Here is a 21,367-nt window from a genome sequence, read left to right as displayed (position 1 = left end):
CCCACCCTGCTTAACTTAACAGTGAAAGAACAGCAGGAGTCTGATGAAGTCTTCTTTCTGCTCACTATACTATCTGCTAATATTAACATGTTCCTTGTCATATCATTTGCATGCAACACACTTGATTGGCTTCCAGCTCTGCCTCTCCTACTCCCAGCCTGAGTGTTTGAGTGTTGCTGTATAGGGAATTGCAAGAGAGCAAGTCAAAATGCATTTAAAAATACATTTAATTGATTATTCATTAATACCTAACTGCAGTAATGTGCTTTATAGCTGCTTGGAGTTTAGCTTTATTGTGTGTAAGGATTTACGGATATATTTTATATAGACAATAAAGGTAGTTTTTAGGGTAGGAATATTGGACATAGGAGGAGGGATTTTTTTTCTGCTATAAGAGTAATCTTTTATTTTTTTTGCCATATACATTGGAGCAAGTCACAGCATCCACAGCTGGCTTAGTTTTTTTTTTTTTACAATTGTCATCTCATTTCAACTTGCTCTGTGTGTGTATTTGAAAAGTCAGGTAATTCCATTGCCTATATGTAATTCAAAAAATATAGTGCTCATATAAAATATATATAACCATTTGACCAAATCTAACTGTAACTTTAACAGTATTAGATTATATCTGTGCTAGGGGACTGCTGATTTCAGATTTTTCTCTCTGGAGAACTGCATCAAGTGAAAATGCTATTGGTTACTTTGTGTTCTAGGCTTAAAGCCTATTATCCCCAGGATTAGAGTAGTAACAAGGTTGTCTACAGAGGAAATGGCACAGTACAAATGTTTAAAGCGATATTAAAGTCAAAAGGATTCTAAGCTAATTCAAATGCTGATAAAATCACTTACAGTGGATGCTGCTCCTTGATGTTTAAAAGTTTTAGCTTCCTGCAGAATCAGCTGGTCACCTCAGCACTGGTCCTGACTTCCTTTTATAGAGTGACCTCTTTCTCAAGCAGAGTGCTATGCAGTCACCCTTGTGTGTGCTAGTAAGCTGTGTGTGTCTCCACAAACACAGGGACACAGAAAATCATGCTACTTCCCTCCCCGATCCTCCCTTCTCCAAGCTGATAGATCAACAGTTGCTGCAGTCTGCATTGTTCTTTGTGATCTTGTACTGGGCAGGAAGTTCAGGGAAACCGAGCCTTGGAAGCAGCTGTTCAGAAACATGATGATTGTAAGTGTTTGGGCAAAAATATAAATCAATACTTTGCTGGGCAATGTATATTTGTTTAATCTGGATTAATTACTGAAAAAAGTTGGGAGAGTTTAATGCTACTTTAAGTTAACATTTGGGAGTGAGACCTTTATAGTCTATGGTCTGTTAAGTTCATGTTAGTGAAAAGTAAATATACCTAAACAATAGATGATTACCTTCAGTATTGGCAGATTCATACAGTAGTCAGTCTGAGTATCGTGAGTAAACAAGGGGTACCCCACCAGTAGAAAAGTCTATTTGACACACAAGAACTTCTCTGGTGGTGGCCTCTTGATTACCTATTTAGCATAGAGGTGTTCATGGTTCCACTTATAGTCTGTAAAAAGAGCTGACTTTCAATATATACAGTTGTTGTTTTTTTAAAGTTTTACTTAATCCAAAACAAATATCTCTGTTTCAAGAGGGCAGCAGTGGATTAAACCACCCATTGGCTTTCTAGATCTCTCAGACACCTCAGGGGCAAGGCTACTTTTCCTGCTCCTATCGGGTGCAGTAAACACATCATTCTTTCTAAGCTGGATTGTTTGCTCTACATTATAGAGATTTGAGAATTCTGAAAATCAGTAAAGCTGCCCTTTAAAGCTGAATTCTACTTTTATTATCCAATTGACCCATTTACAGTATTTTTTAATTTTATATGGTTCGTATAAAAATAAAAAAATTGTTATTCAAAAAAAAAAAAGCTGAATTCCACACTTGAAAAAAAAAAAAGTACATTTGTTTCCCCCTCCATTCAATCCTAGAAAATGTGTCATTATGAGCCCCAGTTTCATACCTAAATACACAATCCCGGGAGGTGGTTCATTACTCGCCACTCGGATTTCTGATTGGCTGGCAGGCCGGCTCGAAGGTCAATGGCTGGGAAGCCGGTTTCATGGCCAATCACAAGCGAGCCGGCCAAACAACATGGAGCCGGCTTCCTGGGCAATCATGAAGCCAGGCGGCATGGCATTACCAGCCGCCCGGCCTCCTGCTTGCCTGGGAAGTCGGCTCCATGCCAGCGGAAGCACTGGTATAGGTACTCGGTATCAGCGAGTACCGAAAGCAAAATATCGGTACTCGTACTCTATATCGAATGAGCGGTATCGGTGCATCCCTAAAAGAAAGTAGTAAGGCTGATATCACATGGGCAGATTTGCTGCTAGATACACATTGCAATGGATAAAGTCACAGGGGAGAGCATTCTTGTTACCTCTGTGAATTTGCTCCATCACTTGCCCCAAATGCTGCCTGATTGCACTTGCTAGCGATCAGGCAACCAGGGAGTGACATACCACTGGATCAGCTAGCGAGGTTGTGATTCTATAGAGACTGGCCAAAGTCAAAATCACCTGTGCTGAGACTGCCTGAGTGACATTAGCCTAAGTCTTAATGGTGTTCCAACATTGCCACATATAATACATTTCCAACATTGCCACATTTAATACATATCCAAAGACATGCTGGTAGGTTAATTGGCTCCTCTCTAAGTTGGCCCTCTATGTATGCATGTGAGATGGGGACCTTAGATTGTAAGCTCCTTGAGGGTAGGGACTGATGTGAATGTGCACCTATGTAAAGTGCTGTGTAAATTGTAGGCGCTATATAAATACCTGTAATAAAAAAAAAAATATCCTCCAACAAGCGTATAATACATTTCCTGCAACAAGAAATTGTAGCTGCTCTGTTGGATGCCATGACAGGCCAGTACAGTAACAATGACATGAGGTGTCTTACTGCATACTATGCATGCCTGTAGGTTAAAATGAGCCAAACAACCCAACACTTGTATACAGTGACAAAATCAAGGGCTTGAAAGAAAAAACAGTTGTGTACACATTGGCAGTGTCCATTATTGTAAATTATTTATTTTAAAAGGTTCAATCACTACTGAACACTTCAACTGCAGATATACAGTACAGCTTCAGAAATTAAATGCGTGTGAAAGATAGTCATATCTGTGGTTTAGAATTTGCCAGTCATCCCAATAACCGCAAGCTGTATTAAAAGATGAAACTACTATGGAAGATGAGCTAGGAAAGGAAGCATTTGTAATTCTTTCAAGGTGCCTTATTTTATTGTGTGCCCTTGTACAGGCACAAGGCTATTTTTTGTTAGTATCTGCTTTTGAGCAAAGAAAAAAAAAAAAGAAATCATTGCTTTCATACTGAGTTTAAAGCAACCCTTTTCTTTGCCAACGTTCACAAAAACCGCTGCCAAATGTGAACTATTTAGCTAATAAACAAGTCACCATTGTGTAATCTGTGGACAAAAAGTCAGCGCCAGTCTGTCCTTAGAGACTTTGTTACTCTTTTGGGAGCTCCTATCCTGCCTTTATCATAAAAAAGGTAAAGTCAGACAGTCAGCCTAAGTCTATACATCAAATACACACTTCATCATTTCTAAGACTGTCATGTGTCTCCACAGCCAGGGGTAGTGGCTAGAGATGAGGGTTCTTCTGTTGATTTGTGAAGTCAAAATTTGTATATTAGTAACAACACTATCTAGTCTGCATTGACTGCCTGTGTTATGGAAAGAGACATATAAAGCAGCTGATGGAGCAGATTATGAAGGTGCCACTATATTCACACAATAAAGAATGGAAGGTTTTACTTTTTTACTTTATTTACATTATTATTTGTATTAATATAGCTTCTTAGTTAAAGGGACACTGTCACATTGGCCATGCATGTATCTGCCTTTGCAGAGGCACTAGGGTTGATTTACTAAAGGCAAGTAGACATCACTTCGCAAGGGAATTTTCCACTTATTTCTGTGAATGAGCTGACGATCTGCTGACTTAAATGATCCAATCCTGTGCAGAACAAAAAAAATGTTTTAATGCTTGAATATGATAGGCTGTTCTTTACAAAGTGAAATTTCACGACATTCACCAAGCTAAAGGAAGCTTCCCCTGCAAAGGAAAAATTCCCTTTCAAATTGGACAGTCAATTTGCCTTCAACCACCATGTCACTTGTTCTGCATGGGCAAGGTGACAGTGTATGTTTAAGACCACTGGCCAACCATTTTATCCAGTGTTTCTTTAATTTTGGGTTGGGGCCCAAACATGGTTGTGGATGTGTTTGTGATGGGTTGCAATTTGACCATGTTACCCAGTTTGTTCAAGCATGATGACTGGATCATTGGCGAATGGCACACTGACTATGATTGACAGCATAGGCACAAATGGGGAACTAGAGCACGTGCAAGGCAAGCGGTGGAGGGAATTAGATAAACAAGGTTTGAGCTCTTCTGTACAGGGACTGCGAGAGGCTAATACCAAGTCACATTAAGGTACTTACACTGCTTGCATTAAAAAATCCTGATGTATTATGACTACAGAGGTGCATTCATTTATAGTAGGTCTTTTTATATCTGCCTGAAGTACAGCTTTAAATAGTTTTTGTATATGTAGGAACATTAACATAACAATGACTCTCAGGAAAATATTCCTTATTTTGAATTATTACTTTGGTTTTATTAATATGTTTTTCTTACAAATGAGAAAACATTAAAAACTATATTTTAATAGGAAAAAAACAACACAGAGGGTTATTCACAAACCAACCAAAGGATCTAGCCATAGCTTCAGCTGATCCTTTGGCTCACTATGGCCGCCGGAGCCCTTCAGTTCAGTCGAACTGAAGGACTGCTGTATGGGCTATTCATAATAACCTGCTCAGCAGCCGAGCGGCTCGGCTGAGAAGACATGTCACGGCTAGCTCCACCCAGTTGTTGTCATTCACTGACAGCCCAGCATTCTCAGGTTATTTGAGGACACTGGGCTGTCATTAAATGACAACCGGCTGTGACGGCACGGCTGACTCCGCCTATTTGTTTTTACTTGTCCAGGACTTATGGGAAGACCCTGACAGGTGATGGACAAATGTAAACAGTTGGGCAGAGCTAGCGGTGATGTCACCTCTAGCTCCACCCAATTGTTTATATTTTGCCGACATCTGTCAAAGTCTTCATTCTGCGGCAGGAGTTCGTCGCATGGGAGCTTCTATTTGTTTTTTATTTTTATTTCGACAAGTCATCGTCATTGTGGACAATGCTGGACGTCGTGATTGACCCTTGAATTACGTTATTGGATCGATTTTGGGGCTTTAAAAAAAATTAATAAATGAATTGGTGTGTTTATTTAACTTTACTGTTAACCCTTTAGTGAATTCCGGCCTGTGCTTGGATCAAGGGTCTGGTTGGGAATATTTTAGGGGGACCCCAAGTTTTTTCCCCCCATTTTTGGGGATGGGGTTCCACCTTAAAATGGTTTGGGAGGGATTCCACATGCTGTTTTTTTGTTTGTTTTTTCCTTACATTTTTTTATTATTTTCTTAACATTTGTTTTATTTTTATTTTTGTAATTTTTTGAAATAATGTTTTTTTCTTTTGTTTAAATTTTTTTTAAAATTATGCTCGCTACCTCGGAAGGAGCGAGCAGGATAGCCAAGCTTGGCACTGGTAGGGTGCTTTTCCAGGGTCCCCCTGGAAAAGCACCTTCTCCCCGTGCCAATGGGGACAAGGACCTCTTCCCCACAAGCCCTGGGGCGTTGGATGTGGGGCCGAATACTGCATTTGGCTATTCACTCGCTGCCATTCGGCCCCCATGAGAAGTCGAACGTCTTTTTCACTTTGGCTGACTAAAGCCAGCCAAAGTCAGCCGATATTTGGCTGATTTTAGCCACTGTACGGCTGAAATCAGCCGTACGTGGCCGAAGTGAATAGCCGAACGGAGTTCGGCTCACTACACTTTGCACGGTTATTCACTCCGCTACCTTTGGCAGCTTAGTGGATAACCCCCATGCTGTTTGTTTTTTTATTAAACAATCATTGTTATTTGTTGTAGGGCTTTGCTGACATTTTGGTAATAATTGTTGACTTGTTGGGTCCCAGTATACTAAATAATTTTCTTATTTTGATCCTCAAATTAAAACGTTTAAGAATCCTTGATTTATTTAATTTCACTGTTGATGTTTTTCACCAAAAAAATTTGTTTTTCCATAATTGGTTGGGGCTTCAATTAAACTATGCTTTGTAGCATTATTTTAAAAACAACATGTGCATTTTTGCATGGAATAATCCATGAAATATTTGCCTCTCTTTTTCAGTCTCAGCTTTTAGTTATTCAGAATAACTAGTTTTATAAATGTACCATGTATACTTCCTCAACAAATATGTTGTATTGACTTCCCATATTTTATTAGTGTTTTTGTTGCGACCTCACTGTTATTGCAGCTGTGTGTAATGAGGTATGTTATCTAGATATTTGTGCTTGATAAAGTGCTGCATATTGTAAACATGTATTTTGAATGTTGCCAAGAATGGATTCAGTGATATCCTGCAAATGAAAGTCAATTAGCAAACTTGACTGTTGTGAGGAGCTAAATGTCAGCCTACAGTGTGTCTAAGCCCAACCTCTGTTTTTCAGTATGTTTGGCATCATGCCTCACTGTATACAGTTTTCCTATCAAATCATTCTTCGTATCCTGCTGGTAACATAATTTCTGCACGTGCCTTCTACAGACCTGGTAGGCAGCCCATAAACAAACTGAAGGAACAAACATGGCTGACTGACAAGGCTGCTAATTGCAATGCAGTGGTTTAGGGCTGTTAGCCTTAAGCAGGAAGTGATGTTATAGGCAGGTTCTACAGGCAAGAGCCTTTGCAACAGATTTACAAAAAATGATAACTGTATACAGTATGGCATGATGTCAAACATTCTGAAAAATAGATTTTGGGTTTACATACACGGTAATGCAACCCTGTCGATATATTGAAAATAATTAGTAGAGACATGACCTGCAAAAGAAGAAGGTTTATATTTTATTTTGTGGTGTTAAATCTTTGCTCTCTTAAAAGAGTTCTTGAAGCCACTACTATCCAACACTTCTACATATGTCAGATAGCATGTTCCTCCCTAGACTCTGTGGTTTTCTTACTGCCTCCTTTGTCACTACTGTGTCTTTTCATGCAAGGTCCACTGTAAGCTGTCCCTAGCTATGATGCTATGGTTAGCAGGTTTCAGGAATGCATTAGTGCACAGGAAAAGCCAAACAGGGTGGAAATTTGGGTGGCAAAATGGTGGGGTGCTCTTTGTTTTAAATCTTGTTGGTTTCTTTGCCATGTAGCAGGCCACAGAATTCAGCATAGGGAATCTAAAACTTGAGTGAAGACCACAAATAGCCAGTGTCTGGTTCTTGGCAACACACTCTGATAGGCTCGGTTGAAAGAACAGAAAGCTAAATCATTTTGTGTTTTAGGCATTGCAACTGCACATAATGCAATTTATTTTTTCAAGATATTAAAAAGTGAAAGAGACATTTTGTCTAAGTGCTGAGAGCTTTTATGGCATTGCTTTAAAAAGCAGTGTCAGAAGATATGTAAAGGTAGTAGGCTTGTAGCAATCTGCACATTGTGTACCTCTTCTGTTATGTCATCAGTTTTATTTTTCTTTAGCAACTTTGCAGGAATGCCTGGATGTGTATTAAAGTTGACAGCACAGGTTAGGCTATTTTGTGCTTTTCTGTTGCAATTTGTTTGTATAGGTTGCATAAAAATAGCTGAACATGAGTGGTTCAGATTGACAATAACTTAGCATCCTCTCAATTCAATTCAAGGTTACTTGTATGAAAACCTTTTCATAGCTGTCTTTTTATTTTAATAAAATGCTGCCAATTACTGTAGACTCTAATTAGACGTATGAGTCAGACATTTTTTTAATCTATTTCAGTTAATTTAATGTAATTTCAGTGGCATATGTTAATATACTAAAGTATGTTCCTTTATAGAGAAAATACAAATAGGCAAAAATACAGGTAAAACGTAAGTAAAGTTGCTGTTCTGACATCCTGCAAAACATGTAATAATATGTTGCATGAATTAATTTTGTTTTCATTATAGATTTTTTTTCAGAACTCAGACAGTTTTTGAGTAGTCACAAGACTAAGTCCTGTTTTACTGATGAACATTGTTCATCTACTGTAAATATACACTTGACATGCATGTTCATCTGAGATAATTAGATATCTTCCACCAGGGCCTTTAAGGCAACCATAGGCCTGTAAGGATTAAATCTTCTTGCACTAATACATTGTCCCCAGGCACTAGGACTGAGCATCGGGTCCATTAACAGAAAAATTCTGCTGGGGAAAGGAGAAGGAAGGCAAGTGGAGATGAGTTGGGTTGGCACATTTTAGAGTCATAAGGTGGATGAATTTATTTTGTTATAATTTAGGACTAGCAAAAGAGTGTCTCTTCATTGAGCAGGATGGAACTCCGAAATCCCAATGGTATTAATTTATGTCTATTAACAGCATCATGGCCAATATAACACAGATCACAGCATTTAGAACGGAACAGTGGAACTTGCACTGATGCAACCATCACAATGGAGAAAGGAGCAGACACAACTCCAAACTAAGCTGTTTTGTGCAGTTACATTCACTGCTATGAAAAAATGCATCAGACTGTTGGTATGTTTAATTCATATTTTGTTATCACCACTTTCTGAAGGTCTCAATACAAATGCAAAAATACTGTACCATGCATCATGAGCCAGAATACACTCAGCATCAGCACCTACACCGATCACATCTTTTACCCACCTCAGAGCTCCCAACAGAGGCCACCACTTGTCAGGCTGCAGAAAGATTACTTTTATTCTCCCTAAGCATCTCTATGACCTGAAGCTGTATTAACTTCCTGCACATTATTCCTTCCCCCTCCTTTAGTTGGTCCTGTTCACACATAAACCATGTCATATGCACTAGGTGTAACCATGATGCAGGCACCCTTTTCCATATGTCATGGAGCTGCTCAAAACTGTTTGGGTACTGGGACCAAATATTTCAAACAGTGAACATGCTTATTGCAGTATCATTACCACTGGAACCTAAAATAGCTATCCTTTGTATTTGTATAAAGAAATTAGTTCCAGGGCATTTTCAGCTCCCCATTGCCAGACTACTTTTCATTGCTCATAAACTAATAGCACAGAAATGAAAGTTGCCCACCCCACTGTTGCTCGCCCTTACACTATACACTGGAAAGAATAATGAGATGGTGATGGATCCACTTTGGAAGGGCTACTAGAAATTACCACAATCAGACCATGTTGTATGGAAAATCACTTTGTTATATCTCCTTTTTGGATATTTGTGAATATAATATCCAGCACAGTTGTACTGGATCATGATGCCCTCCACTGATTGATTTGATTTGTGATATTAACATGCTACCTTTTGAGCCTGTAATATGTTATGTTATATAATATGGGCAAGGGACCAGAAATGCTACCTTTGTTACATGATGTTCCTGTCGACATACATGGGTATTTCTGTGATATGATCTCTATGTAGATACACCCTACCTCATATCCTGTCAAGCTGTATATGTACATATGACAAATATGACTCACATTTTACATTTCTTTTCTTATACTTTATAGTTTTTAACTGTTGCTGTTGACAAAAGAGAATATGGAAAAGCCTTGGTTTTCAAATAAAAAAAATCCCTTGGTCATAAGAGAGGGTGTGGGTTGTGTTACCTCTTACTCTCACTACCTGAATTTCTCACTTAACATGTCTTTATATGCTGTCTATGCCCATTGGGAAAATTTAATTTGCCTTCCTTTCCTGGAGATACAGTAGGTAAGAGAGGGGAATTACCATTTTGGACAGTTGATACCCAAAAAGGTGTTCCTATTGGAAGATTTCCCCTTTAATCTTGTTCTGAAAATTTTGGATAATGACCACCAGAACAAACAGAGTGTGTTAGTGTCCCCATTGGGGTAATAGACAGCAATTAAAACCTGTGAGAGATTAACCCTTAATGAAAACATGTTTTGGCTATACCATGACTTTAATAAATATGGGATATTTTTCACATTTCTAGTGAATCGCAGTTGTTCAGTTGTCACAAGACTCAGACCACTTCTTGCTGCTGTTCATCATGTGTCTACTGCAGATATGCATTTGATAATATGTGTACATCTGTGAGAATGAGATATCTTACACACTATCAAGTGCCTACCTGCAGTAGATGAATGACATGCTATCTCATGTTTATAGGTACATTTATAGGCGTCTTTTATCTTTTGACTGGAATTCTTGAATATCCTCATCATTTAATGTGTTTGCCTGCAACATTGTATGTCAGATTTAGTGAAATGTGAGATATAGCAATGGTCTCTTTTTGTTTAGCACTGCACATCTAACAAACTAAAAACTAGAAAGGTTTGTGAGAAATATACATACATTTCAGCAGGTACCTATGGATGCATGAACTGATCTTCCTCAGGCACCAACATCAGGCAGCTCGGTCTCCAACAGGAACATTCTGCTTGAACAAATGTTCCTGTTAATGTGAAGGAGACAGCAGGCTGCCACATTATCATGGAGGGAACAGTATTAATGGGGAAAGGTTCTCTAACCTGCCAAATTGTTTACTCTTGCCAAGAGAGGTAGGTTTGTACAGTAATTGTGAATGAGGCCTGTAGACATTAGATTGTCATATAAGCTATGGATAGCTTATAGTGAACATGCCATAAAGCAAGTTAATATAGAGATATAGAAAGCTTAATTTAAATGCAATCTTGAATTTTCCTGTAAAACTTGAGTATGGCTTTAGAGTGCTGTGCCCGAGTTTCATGGTACCCAAGCTATCAGGCAGACAGGGGCAGCCACGGAGCACTGTGAGGCTGGAGACTAAGCTGGAAGTGGCAGTGTTGACATGTTCTGCATATGTCTCTTCTGTCAGGCCCCTCTGGCATCCAAGAAGTGTTACAGAGCTGGCTTCTTATCTGGTCAGTGTTATGTGCCCCCTTTACTGTTGTGTGCCCCCTTTACTGCTGGTCAGTGGTGTGTGCCCCCTTTACTGCTGTTCAGTGGTGTGTGCCCCCTTTACTGCTGGTCAGTGGTGTGTGCCCCCTTTACTGCTGGTCAGTGGTGTGTGCCCCCTTTACCTCTGGTCAGTGGTGTGTGCCCCCTTTACTGCTGGTCAGAGATGTGTGCCCTCTTTACTGCTGGTCAGTGGTGTGTGCCCCCTTTACTGCTGGTCAGTGGTGTGTGCCCCCTTACTGCTGGTCGGGGATATGTGCCCTCTTTCCACTTGCCAGTGGTGTCACTCTCTCCTTTTTCTCTCTCTTCGCTGCCTCTTCTGGCGCTCTCTCCTGTTTATTCTCCCTAGAGAATAAACTGGACTGTTCAAGTTTCACTTGAAGAAAATGTGGCAACCCTAATTCTCCCTCTACCTCCTGAGCAAGGGACATTTCAAATTAGGGCTGCCAACCAGTTGCATAACAATAGCCATAGCAGCTCAGGTGGCTGCTATAGGGCCTGGGGTATGTGGCCGCCCATTAGGGTGGCTGATGAGGAAAACTAAATGTGAAGTTTCCAGTATAAGGGCTGAATTCAGAGCTTAAGATCATCTAGTCACAGATCCCCCTCTGTGCAGTAGAAGCATTTGCTTTGCTAACTTAGCAGTGATGCTTTATTGTCCTCTGACCTTATGCTACAGAATTAAATTAACCCTGTAAAACTAATGCAGTCACAAAGCTCTCTGTTAAAACCTTACAGAAGGGCTGAGGCTTGTAGTCCTACCAAAAAAGTTTAATAAAGCTAGAGTATAAATATGCTTGTATTAAGGTTGATGAATAAGTGTGTCCAAGAGCACTGATCATTTTATCATAATGTCCAATATCATTATGGTTATTGTTATTATTAATGCTTATCTTTAACTTTTACGCCTAGCACTGCTCCCTTGTAGTGTACTGATTATGCTTACAGCTCTCCTACTGCCTGTCCTTGATATATAGTTTATGTTAAGATCAATGACACATATTGTCACAGTTGTCACTGTATAGAGCGTTAGCTGGGGGAGGGCAAAGTTTTGCTATGGGGCCCCATGATTTGTAGAAATGTCCTTGCTGCCAAGAGTCGATAAATTAATGAACAGTTCCTTAAAAAAAAAAAAGATACATTAATGAAAATATATAAGTGCATAGTAAAAAATAAATTCTGTATTTGAATATGAGCAATAGCACAGTAATTTTTGTTATCATGGTATTCTCCTGCAATGTGTATTTAGTGGTAGCTTCCAAAATATTATGGAATATTGTGCACTGTAAAGCCAGGTAGCCTAAATTTGTATTACCATTACTCCAGTGTTACCCAAGTGTCAGAAATAACACAATGCTATCACTGTTGATAGCCAGTGTTGGGCATAGTGCCTAATGCACACTAATTTTTTTATGTCATAAGTGCACTTTTCCCTTTTTGATTAATGTTCTTCATAAGTACTTTTCACTGCTTATACTGAAGTCATATTTAGCCTTTGGCAGGTTACAGACCTGTACCTATATCCTGTCCATGTATTATTTCATAATAAATTCTCAAAATGCTTTTAAACTTTCTTTTTAGTTTATGCAATACGTTGTAAATGTTACAAGGCTGCAGAGAATTAAGCAATGCAGGAAATAATTTAAACAGGGTAAAATGTGAACGTTGTTTTGGTGAGAAAAGGAACATTATAATATTGCTATCATTTACATCTGTAAAGTTTTTCTGCAAAATGCAATTTATTTCTTCCATAGAAATTATTTGTGTATGAAATGACCCTGCTGGCTTCCAGAGTATTTGGGTACTGGCATCATTAGGGCTTCAGGGATAACATTTTCCAGTATGGCCACATTAGGAAGCACAGTACATGCTGTTATGATGTCAACAGCTTTTAACTGCTCATGTATTAGGCAACTACCAGTCTTATCCTGGCACCAAACCCTTGTTTTGAACATGCCAGTGATGCTTTTAATTACTGAACACGTCTGGACATGTGCCTTGTTATATGCCCTTTCTGAAGCAGAAGAGATAGAACCCAGGTGTCAATAACCATGGTAGAAAGAAATAACTAGCATTTGCTAAGGTAATATAATAAATATCTGTATAGTTAAAATAATTGAGTTAAATCATTTAGTAAGTAAATAAAAGCAGTGTTATATAACTTAAATTGAATAAGTTACAGACCAGGTATTACAAAAAATATGTAATTACATTAATTCATGAAACACATTGGGAACTATTTATTTTGAATAAATATCACGTACATAAGAAACTTGTCCAGGGTCCATCTTACAGTTGCACGTATCATGTCATATACCATTACTCCCAAATTCTTGAATGATTTGTTTGCCAAAATCTACACACGCAGAGCTTTGAGATTCCATGTTTCTCATGGCTTAGTTCAAGCGGTTTTAAGTAGGAGCATTGATCAACTGAAGAATCATCTGTTCTCTGAGATGCTCATGAAAAATGTGTGATGGTTGCACCAGTGGCTTCATCCTCCTATGAGATGAGATTTTCATCCTCAAATGATTGCAAAACCAGCCGGACACTCTCAAATGGCTTGAAGCCAAAGTTTAATCTGCTTATATTTTGCCTTCCCTAGTTCCTCCTTTCCCTCCTCATCAACATGCTAAGGATAGGCCCATTGACATCATCACTAGGTCTCTCTGCTTCTCTTTGCAGTGGAGGCAAATCATAGCTGGTGGGAGGGGCTGGCAGTGTGCTGTACATAACTTTGTGAAAGCAGCAACCTGTGGTAAAGTCCACATGTGATGTGTAATCTCAATAATTGAAACAACTGAAATCCAATGAATGAAAGAGGTGGGCCAGGGACTGAAAGGATGGTGAGGAAAGGGCAAGATGGTGCCGGACATCCTCAAGCAAGGAAATCAGGTGGGCTCTGTCTGACTTGCTGCAACTTCTAATGTGCATTGTGCAAAACTTGCAATTTCAGTACAGGAGAGAATCCTGTGCAAGACATAACTATGTTAAGCTCCAGCTTAGTTCAGTTCAGCTGTAAGAGCTTTGAACAGACAAGCTGCCTTTTGAAAAACAGATAAAGACGCATCATTTTTACCGCTCAGATCAGCGTTAGTACTTTGACATGACAGGTTTACATTAAAATATACAGAATCTAAAACCAAAAAGTTTATTTTAGTTTTGGATAGAAATGGATGTGTTAACATTTCTGTATTGCCATCTCTGCTGATGAGATTGACCATCTCTGCTTGTCACTGGGACAGAAAGTGATGGGATAGCCAAATTTACAGTTCTCACAAGAACAGGAATAGAGAAGAAATATTCCAATCTTCTGGTTGTGTTTCTGGAACAGAAAGTTAGGAGAAATATCTTCAATGGGACTTAGATAGCAAGTAAAGAAAGAAAAAACACATAATTTGATGTGTTTTTTGATCATTGACCATTTTATTCAAAACTAGGAAATAAATGGCTTTACACTGTGTAATACATTGAGAGAAATGATATGTGTGATTATTACACAGTTATAGTTTCTATAGCTTACAATTTTGTATGTAATTTGGATTTTAGTGAGCTCGCAGGTAGTTCTGCCAAAGTATTGCATTTAGATGACAGCTGTATTACACAAGTAAATGGGCTTCCAGCAGTGGCTCTCAAGTCAGTGTACTATTATGAAACAAAGCAAGGTTATAGTTCTATTATTTAAAAAAACCCTCTGAAATAGAAAAAGCATCAGCATAGGAAGATATAGTAAAATGAAAGCAGCATATATAAGTGAAAAAAAATACAGTGGGGGAGGCAAGAATAAAAAAGAAGGCAAATAAGGGAAAAACGAGGAATCGCTGGAAATGATATAATTCTTTCAATGGAATGTGAATATGTTCTGTTGACTGTTAGAATAAAAATGTCACTGGATAATTTTGCTTCTCATGTGTCTTAATGTGCACAATTTATAGCACAAAGAAGATACGATAGAATGAAAAGCTGTACAGAGTCTAACCTTAAATCTTGTCTCAGTGCATCATTTTCTGAGTGGGAGGTGTGATTTAATCCAATGATGAATGCTGGTATTTCTACAATCCCCTAAAGCTTTAATGCTCAGCATTAAACTGATACAAGAAATGTAGGTCAATGCCAGCTGTTTGTTGAATATAGGTATTTACATTTATCTCTGTTTTTTTATAACATGCTCCATGTTGACATGTGCATAAAATGAACAAAGTATATTTCCTAGCTGAATATAATTACAGTTATTTAAATATGTGGAGTAATAAAGGTTCTCCAGAAGTAGATGAATAAAAAAAGAAATACATTAAATCTATAAATCTTATTTTAATATCTACAACTGCAGGTTCCCATTATTAAACACATGTGCAATCCTGACAATTACCACAGTGTATAAATAATTAGCCAAAATCACATGTATACAAAATAAACAATACATTAGTTTATTAAACACACAATATAAATCACAAAAGACAAAGCCGACATACTGTATATATCTAAAAACATTGATTAAAAACATCACAGAGCCACCGAACATCATGTCCTGTAGATTTTATATCATAGTTGTGTTTGATTTTCCATTCAAAAGTAAATGCATACACCCAAATACACCGTAAGATCACGACTGGCTCCGCCCAGCTGTCAGAAGCAGGCTGTCAGCTGTCAGAAGCAGGCAGAAGCAGGATGTCGGCCGGCCAATGGCCGGCCATTCGGCCAGCTTCGGCTTTCAGCGTGGCTCAGTCGAGCCGAGTCATATGCCTTCGGCTCGGCTGAGCAGCTCAGCCAACTTCGGGAGCTGTACAGGCTAGGTCCTGGGGCCGAAGATAGACAAAGGATCAGCCGAAGCTACAGCTAGATCCTTCGGCTGCTTCGTAAATACACCCCTATATGACTTTTGTAATAACTGAATGTCTCCCTACAGCAACGGAAATTAATTTGTATGCATCAAACCTTGTTAGCATAGTGCGTGTAAACTCTTAACATGTTTCATCCTGTCCGGGACTTCATCAGTAGAAAGAGTAACAGATCACCATATCATTATACTGCTCAAACTTACATACACCTGTTAAAATGCAGATAGTGGCTTCTCCCCCCAGGCTGCTTCAAAGTAAACTCCTACCTGTGCATCCCTGAGCACAAGCGCTCACAACACAGGGAGTGTCCAGGATTGCACATCACATTTAGTCCATGTAACACTATCACCTCCGTGACACTGTGGATGTGCAGCGGTGGTCTGAATGAGATTGTTCCTAGATGGCAATATTTTAGATGAATGAAAAATATTTCAATAGAAGCAGCTTAATGTACGTAATGTTATTTCTGTATATTAGAGCCCATCTCTAGGTTTTAATTTTTTTATGCTTCCTCAGTACTGCCCTTAAAACAAAAAGGTTTGAAAGCACTACTCATCCTCTTGATGCTTCATGCTGTCCTCTATGTCCTCCTCTGAACCTGGCTGCTGTTCCTACTTCCTGTGGGCCAAGCCATCATAGACACACCGCCAGGGGGTTTGTACTGACACAGTCTAGGCTCGCAGGAGAATGCTGCAGAGAGTAGCACACACATGTCACAACTTGTGCACGGGTTCCTGCTGTAGGTATGTAAGACTATCATTTTGGAATCAAAAAGGAAGGTCTGGGGAGGTTGGTGATTGGTTAAACAGGGAGTTGGGCTTTAATGGTTTGAAAATGTATATTTTCTTATTACATATGTTACTTCTGCTTAGAAATGTTGCACAGTGTTTGTGCATCACTTGCTCTACAGGTAAGCTCACTACATTCCTACTTTTAAAAAGTAAAATAAAAAGATACAAAGAAAAGCTGATATGATGAGTGTTCGGCTCTGCAAAATAGTCTGCTGGTGGAGAGTAGTTTAATTTTCACTTACCACAATAACAAATAAGTGCCTAATGTATAGTAAAATACATGGGCTTTTTCAATAAATATCCATTTAAAAATATCTCTACTATATATGTTATCAATTTAGGAATTATAGACTATTTTTAAAAAACCATTTGCATCTCGCTTCTACAATATTCAAGAAATAGTGTTAAAACAATACTAGGGTAAAAAAAAATAATGCAATTTCTTAGCAGTTGCCTTTCATGCTTTTGTTATATTATTACCTAGCAACCACATTCTCTTTCAAAACTTAAAATACTAAATTGACTGTATGCTAAGTAGTAGGCAGATGCAAAGTGCATCTGTTGCTTGACCTGCTGACTATTGTTATATGCATTATGCAATAATTTAATTATTGTATTATCCACTCAAAGTGAGTTGGTAAAGGGGTTTTTCAGCTGATTTTGGAAGGCGTTTAATACCATGGAAGAAAACTGATAAGTAATGCCTAAACTAATTTCCTTATTTAAATTTAACATTGGAAGAATTAAGGATCAGTTTACCCATTTGGCCTTATTAATAAATAAAAATCAATGGTCTGGACTAACATCCTCAGTCATAATACCATATCCCTATCTTCAATTAAATAAATCTATATATACCAGCTAGGACTTTTCATGTGCTACTTTGATCAATTTCACACCCACACACATTGTAGTAAAATGGCTTCTTTATTACAAATATATATATCAAATATCAACAAAACATTGAAAATATGCCTGATGAATTAAAATGAATATCATGAATATTTGTATATGAGCTACTACCACACAGAATGCCCTTAATACCTTACCTATATACTGTATATTGCAAAGGCAAATCACATGTGTTATGTTGGATTCAATGATGGGGTAGAAGCACTTGTTCTGCTTGAACTGCTTGTTCCCTACGAGCTGTGTATAAAGAACCTCTGCCTTTTCCTTTAGGTCTCCCAGACATGATGAGTACAGGGGATTGCCTAACTTTATTATCAGCAATGGCAATTGTTAAGTGCACAAAAAGGAGTGATGCCTTTTTGTGCACTTAACAATGTGGTGAATTGGCACTAATACACATTGATGTGCTGCAAGCAAAGGCCAGCTTTGCTAACCTATAACAAGAAAATGAAAGTCTCTAAAAAATGTATATTTAAATAAAATATGACTACCTTACAAATGAAACCTAAATCACGAAAACCCAACCATAAAAAAAGATATCCTTAAAACACTAGATTCCAAATTCTGTTTTTTAAACCTTAAAGTATATAAAAGTGTAAGATTTTTTGAAATATGTTGACTTCATGAGTTGATCGATATTTCCTACAGTCTTTCTTTATTTTTCAGTTGAACATCATTCGGAGCACCCTCTAGACCTTTGGTTCTCAACTGGTGGGACGTGACCCAAAAGTGGGTCGCGACCCCGTGTTCAGTGGGTCGCAGTGTGCCTTCCACTTTTCTACAGTACATGAGAGGCTTCTCAGCCTCCCCCTAGCACAGCACTGTCAGTTCTTGTGCCGAGCAGCCATTCATATGCTGCTCGGCGCAGAGTGTCAGCTTAAGGTGGGGTTGGCTGAAGCTATGGCTGCGAGGGAGCTCCATCTATACATGCATTGCATACAGCTTCCTCACATGTCCTGTGGTGGTGCCTGGACCGGAGTGACATCCTGCTCTGGCTCCTGGCACCTCTACATGGCATACAAGGGAGTTGTACAAGCCATGCACATAGGATGGAGCTCCATCACAGCACAACAGCCCCCAGTGGACCCCAGGCTGAGGATCCACTCCAGTTCTCATAAGGTAGGGAAACTGGGTGGATCTTGGTGTGTGTGTGAGATTGTGTCTGTGGTTCTGTGTGTGTGTGTGTCTGTCAGTGTTTTTGAGGGCCGTTCACACTAGTGCAATCAAACAGTCCTCTGCGATCAACACACTGTACCATGCAATCGCACCTACTACGCGTTCAGGTGTGGTAGGTGCTTTGGGTTGCCATTCATTTGAATGGCACCCCAAATGCACCTCCTGCCTGGAATGCTGTGCATGCCATTGCAGTACGACTTGGGTCACAACTTAATGACCAAGCACAAATGTGGGTCCCGAGGTTATCTGGCTTTCCTATTCCAACAGGTTGAGAACCACTGCTCTAGACCATTTTAGCCTTCCTTCTTATTTTTCTTTTTTTGCTTCTCTCTTTCTCTTGCCTTCTTCCATCCCTTCTCTCACCCATTCAATCTTGCAATGGCAGACAATGGATCATTTTACTATATTGTGAATGTATTACTTGCTTGTGTCTTTCATTGCTGTTTGAAAACATAAAATTAAAGACATGTTAATGCCTCAATAAAGTTCTCCATTCAATGGGAGGGGGTGGGGGCAGAAGCTAAAAGGGACTCTATACACTGTGAACACAGAGGTGGGTACACAGTTGTATGGAATCCTAACATACTGCAATTTACAGTTATGTATCACAATACAGCACAGTGTACACAAGGGGATTTCTATTTAAAAAAAAAAAAAATTCAGCTGACACCAATAAGATTTAAAAGTTACAGACACTGTTACTGTCATAAAGCTTTCTGAATTGAGCCTATTGAAAAGGTTTATTCCTTTATTTTTCTCTGCACCAAGACTTGAGAACTATTTAGGTTACTTCTACTACTTTCGAGTGTATCTAATCCCAAAAACAAAAATGTTATATTTTGCCGCTTACCATTCCATAGATTTGGTGGTTGCATTAGATTTCTTTTTTAAGCTTTTTTACCTTTATTTTGTGATCTGACCAGTATCGCACTTCCTGTCTTAGGGTGGCTCCACTCTATGGAAGATAAGTTGAGCCTCCATTAGACAGTATTGTCACCCAGTGGAGAAGATAGTGATAGATGCATTAGCAGATTTAGATGGACTTAAATCTGATTTCCAGCTAACACTTTTAAAGCAGTTGTAGGAACAACTTTGGTGTTTTACTTTTGGAATAAAGGCTTTACATAAATGAATAAAAGCGCCCCTGTTAGTGTTAAATGGTTTGTCTTAACCCTATATCTACCATTTTTACTGGACAGCTTGGTCTGTTAAAGGAAGTTGAGAAATAAGAAACTTACTGGCCAGATCACCAGGTGAAAATAAAGGTAGAAAAAGCCTAAAAATATAAACCCAAACCACCAAATGTAAGAATTGGTAAGCTATGATATCTTACATTTTTGGGGTTAAATATGCTTTAAGCTCACAAGATTAATAATGTGTTTGGAGGTAAAGTTCTGTCTTTTTGAGGATGCTTGAAATCCACAGTCTGATTTTTTTTTATCCTTTAAAAAAAAAAAAGCAGTAGTTTCTATGGGTACCTTAACAAGAGCAGTGGTTGGGAAATATTTGAGTAGCACAGAGACAAACCAGTAATGTGTGACAAACGCAGCAGAGCCTAAATTCTCTGGTTACCCGTCCTCAGCCATTCTGTTATAGCTGTACAATGCAAATAATATTCATTAATACAGTATGCTAATATTGTACTACCAAGTAAGTTAATAACTTTCACTTCCTGATAAGTCTCTATGCACACCCTATCCTTCCCTGGTATTACAATCACAGATGTTAATAGGTAGAATTATGAGTGAAAACTGTATAATCTTCATGGTTGTATTCCTTTAACCCCCTTTAGTTATGAATTAAAAACAAAATGCACAAACAGTTTTAGTACTCTAATTCACTGTTGTTAATTTGCCTTGCTTTTCAGTACTATTTTGGGAAAATATAATTTCTTTCTGTTAAACCATCCATTGTTCACATCAGTCCACACCTAAGCACCCAGTGTGTGATTTTATCTGAAAGAACCTTATCCATTTTTATGTATTTTGAACAATTCATAATGTATTATTCACTTCACACCAATAGTAGGGTCCCTGCCGAGAATATGTAAGATATCTGGCTTTCCTATGTATCCTTTCTCTCTCTTGTTCGCAGTATTGTGCGTTCAGTAGCAGAAGAGAGATAAGTGCAAGCAGAAAAGGTACTTGGCCAAGCAGAAAATCTAAAATGACTCATCGAACAAGGGCTCCCAAGAAAACATTTGCTCTTTGAGAAAATGAAAATAACGTTATCCATACTTGTCCATATTACAATTCCCCAAATATGCAGCTGGGACACCTTGGTGACTGCCCTTAAAAAGGTGTTGTCAAGATAAAATCTTGCAGAGTTGGAAGAATTCTTTTGCAAAATTCCAATGTTCCACATTAATTTGGAGAATAAGCAGATAAGCTGATCCTTTTGAATATCAATCTACAATATATATCCTCACTTAAAGGTGATTTGCAAAGTAGGTCTGCTGTATATGGCATTTAGATACTAGTTGTTTCAATGCAAGCTTTGCTAACTACAGTATATACTGTGCTAGTTTCATTACATTTCTTTCAGTTGCAGTTAAAGTAGCATTGAACTCTCAAACAACATGTTTACAATAATGAATTGAGATCAAACAAATA

This window comes from Nanorana parkeri, unplaced genomic scaffold, assembly GCF_000935625.1.
Source record: "Nanorana parkeri isolate BGI_ZX_2015 unplaced genomic scaffold, ASM93562v1 scaffold1264, whole genome shotgun sequence".
NCBI classification, from domain to species: Eukaryota; Metazoa; Chordata; class Amphibia; order Anura; family Dicroglossidae; genus Nanorana; species Nanorana parkeri.
Note: the sequence above shows the minus strand (reverse complement) of the source record.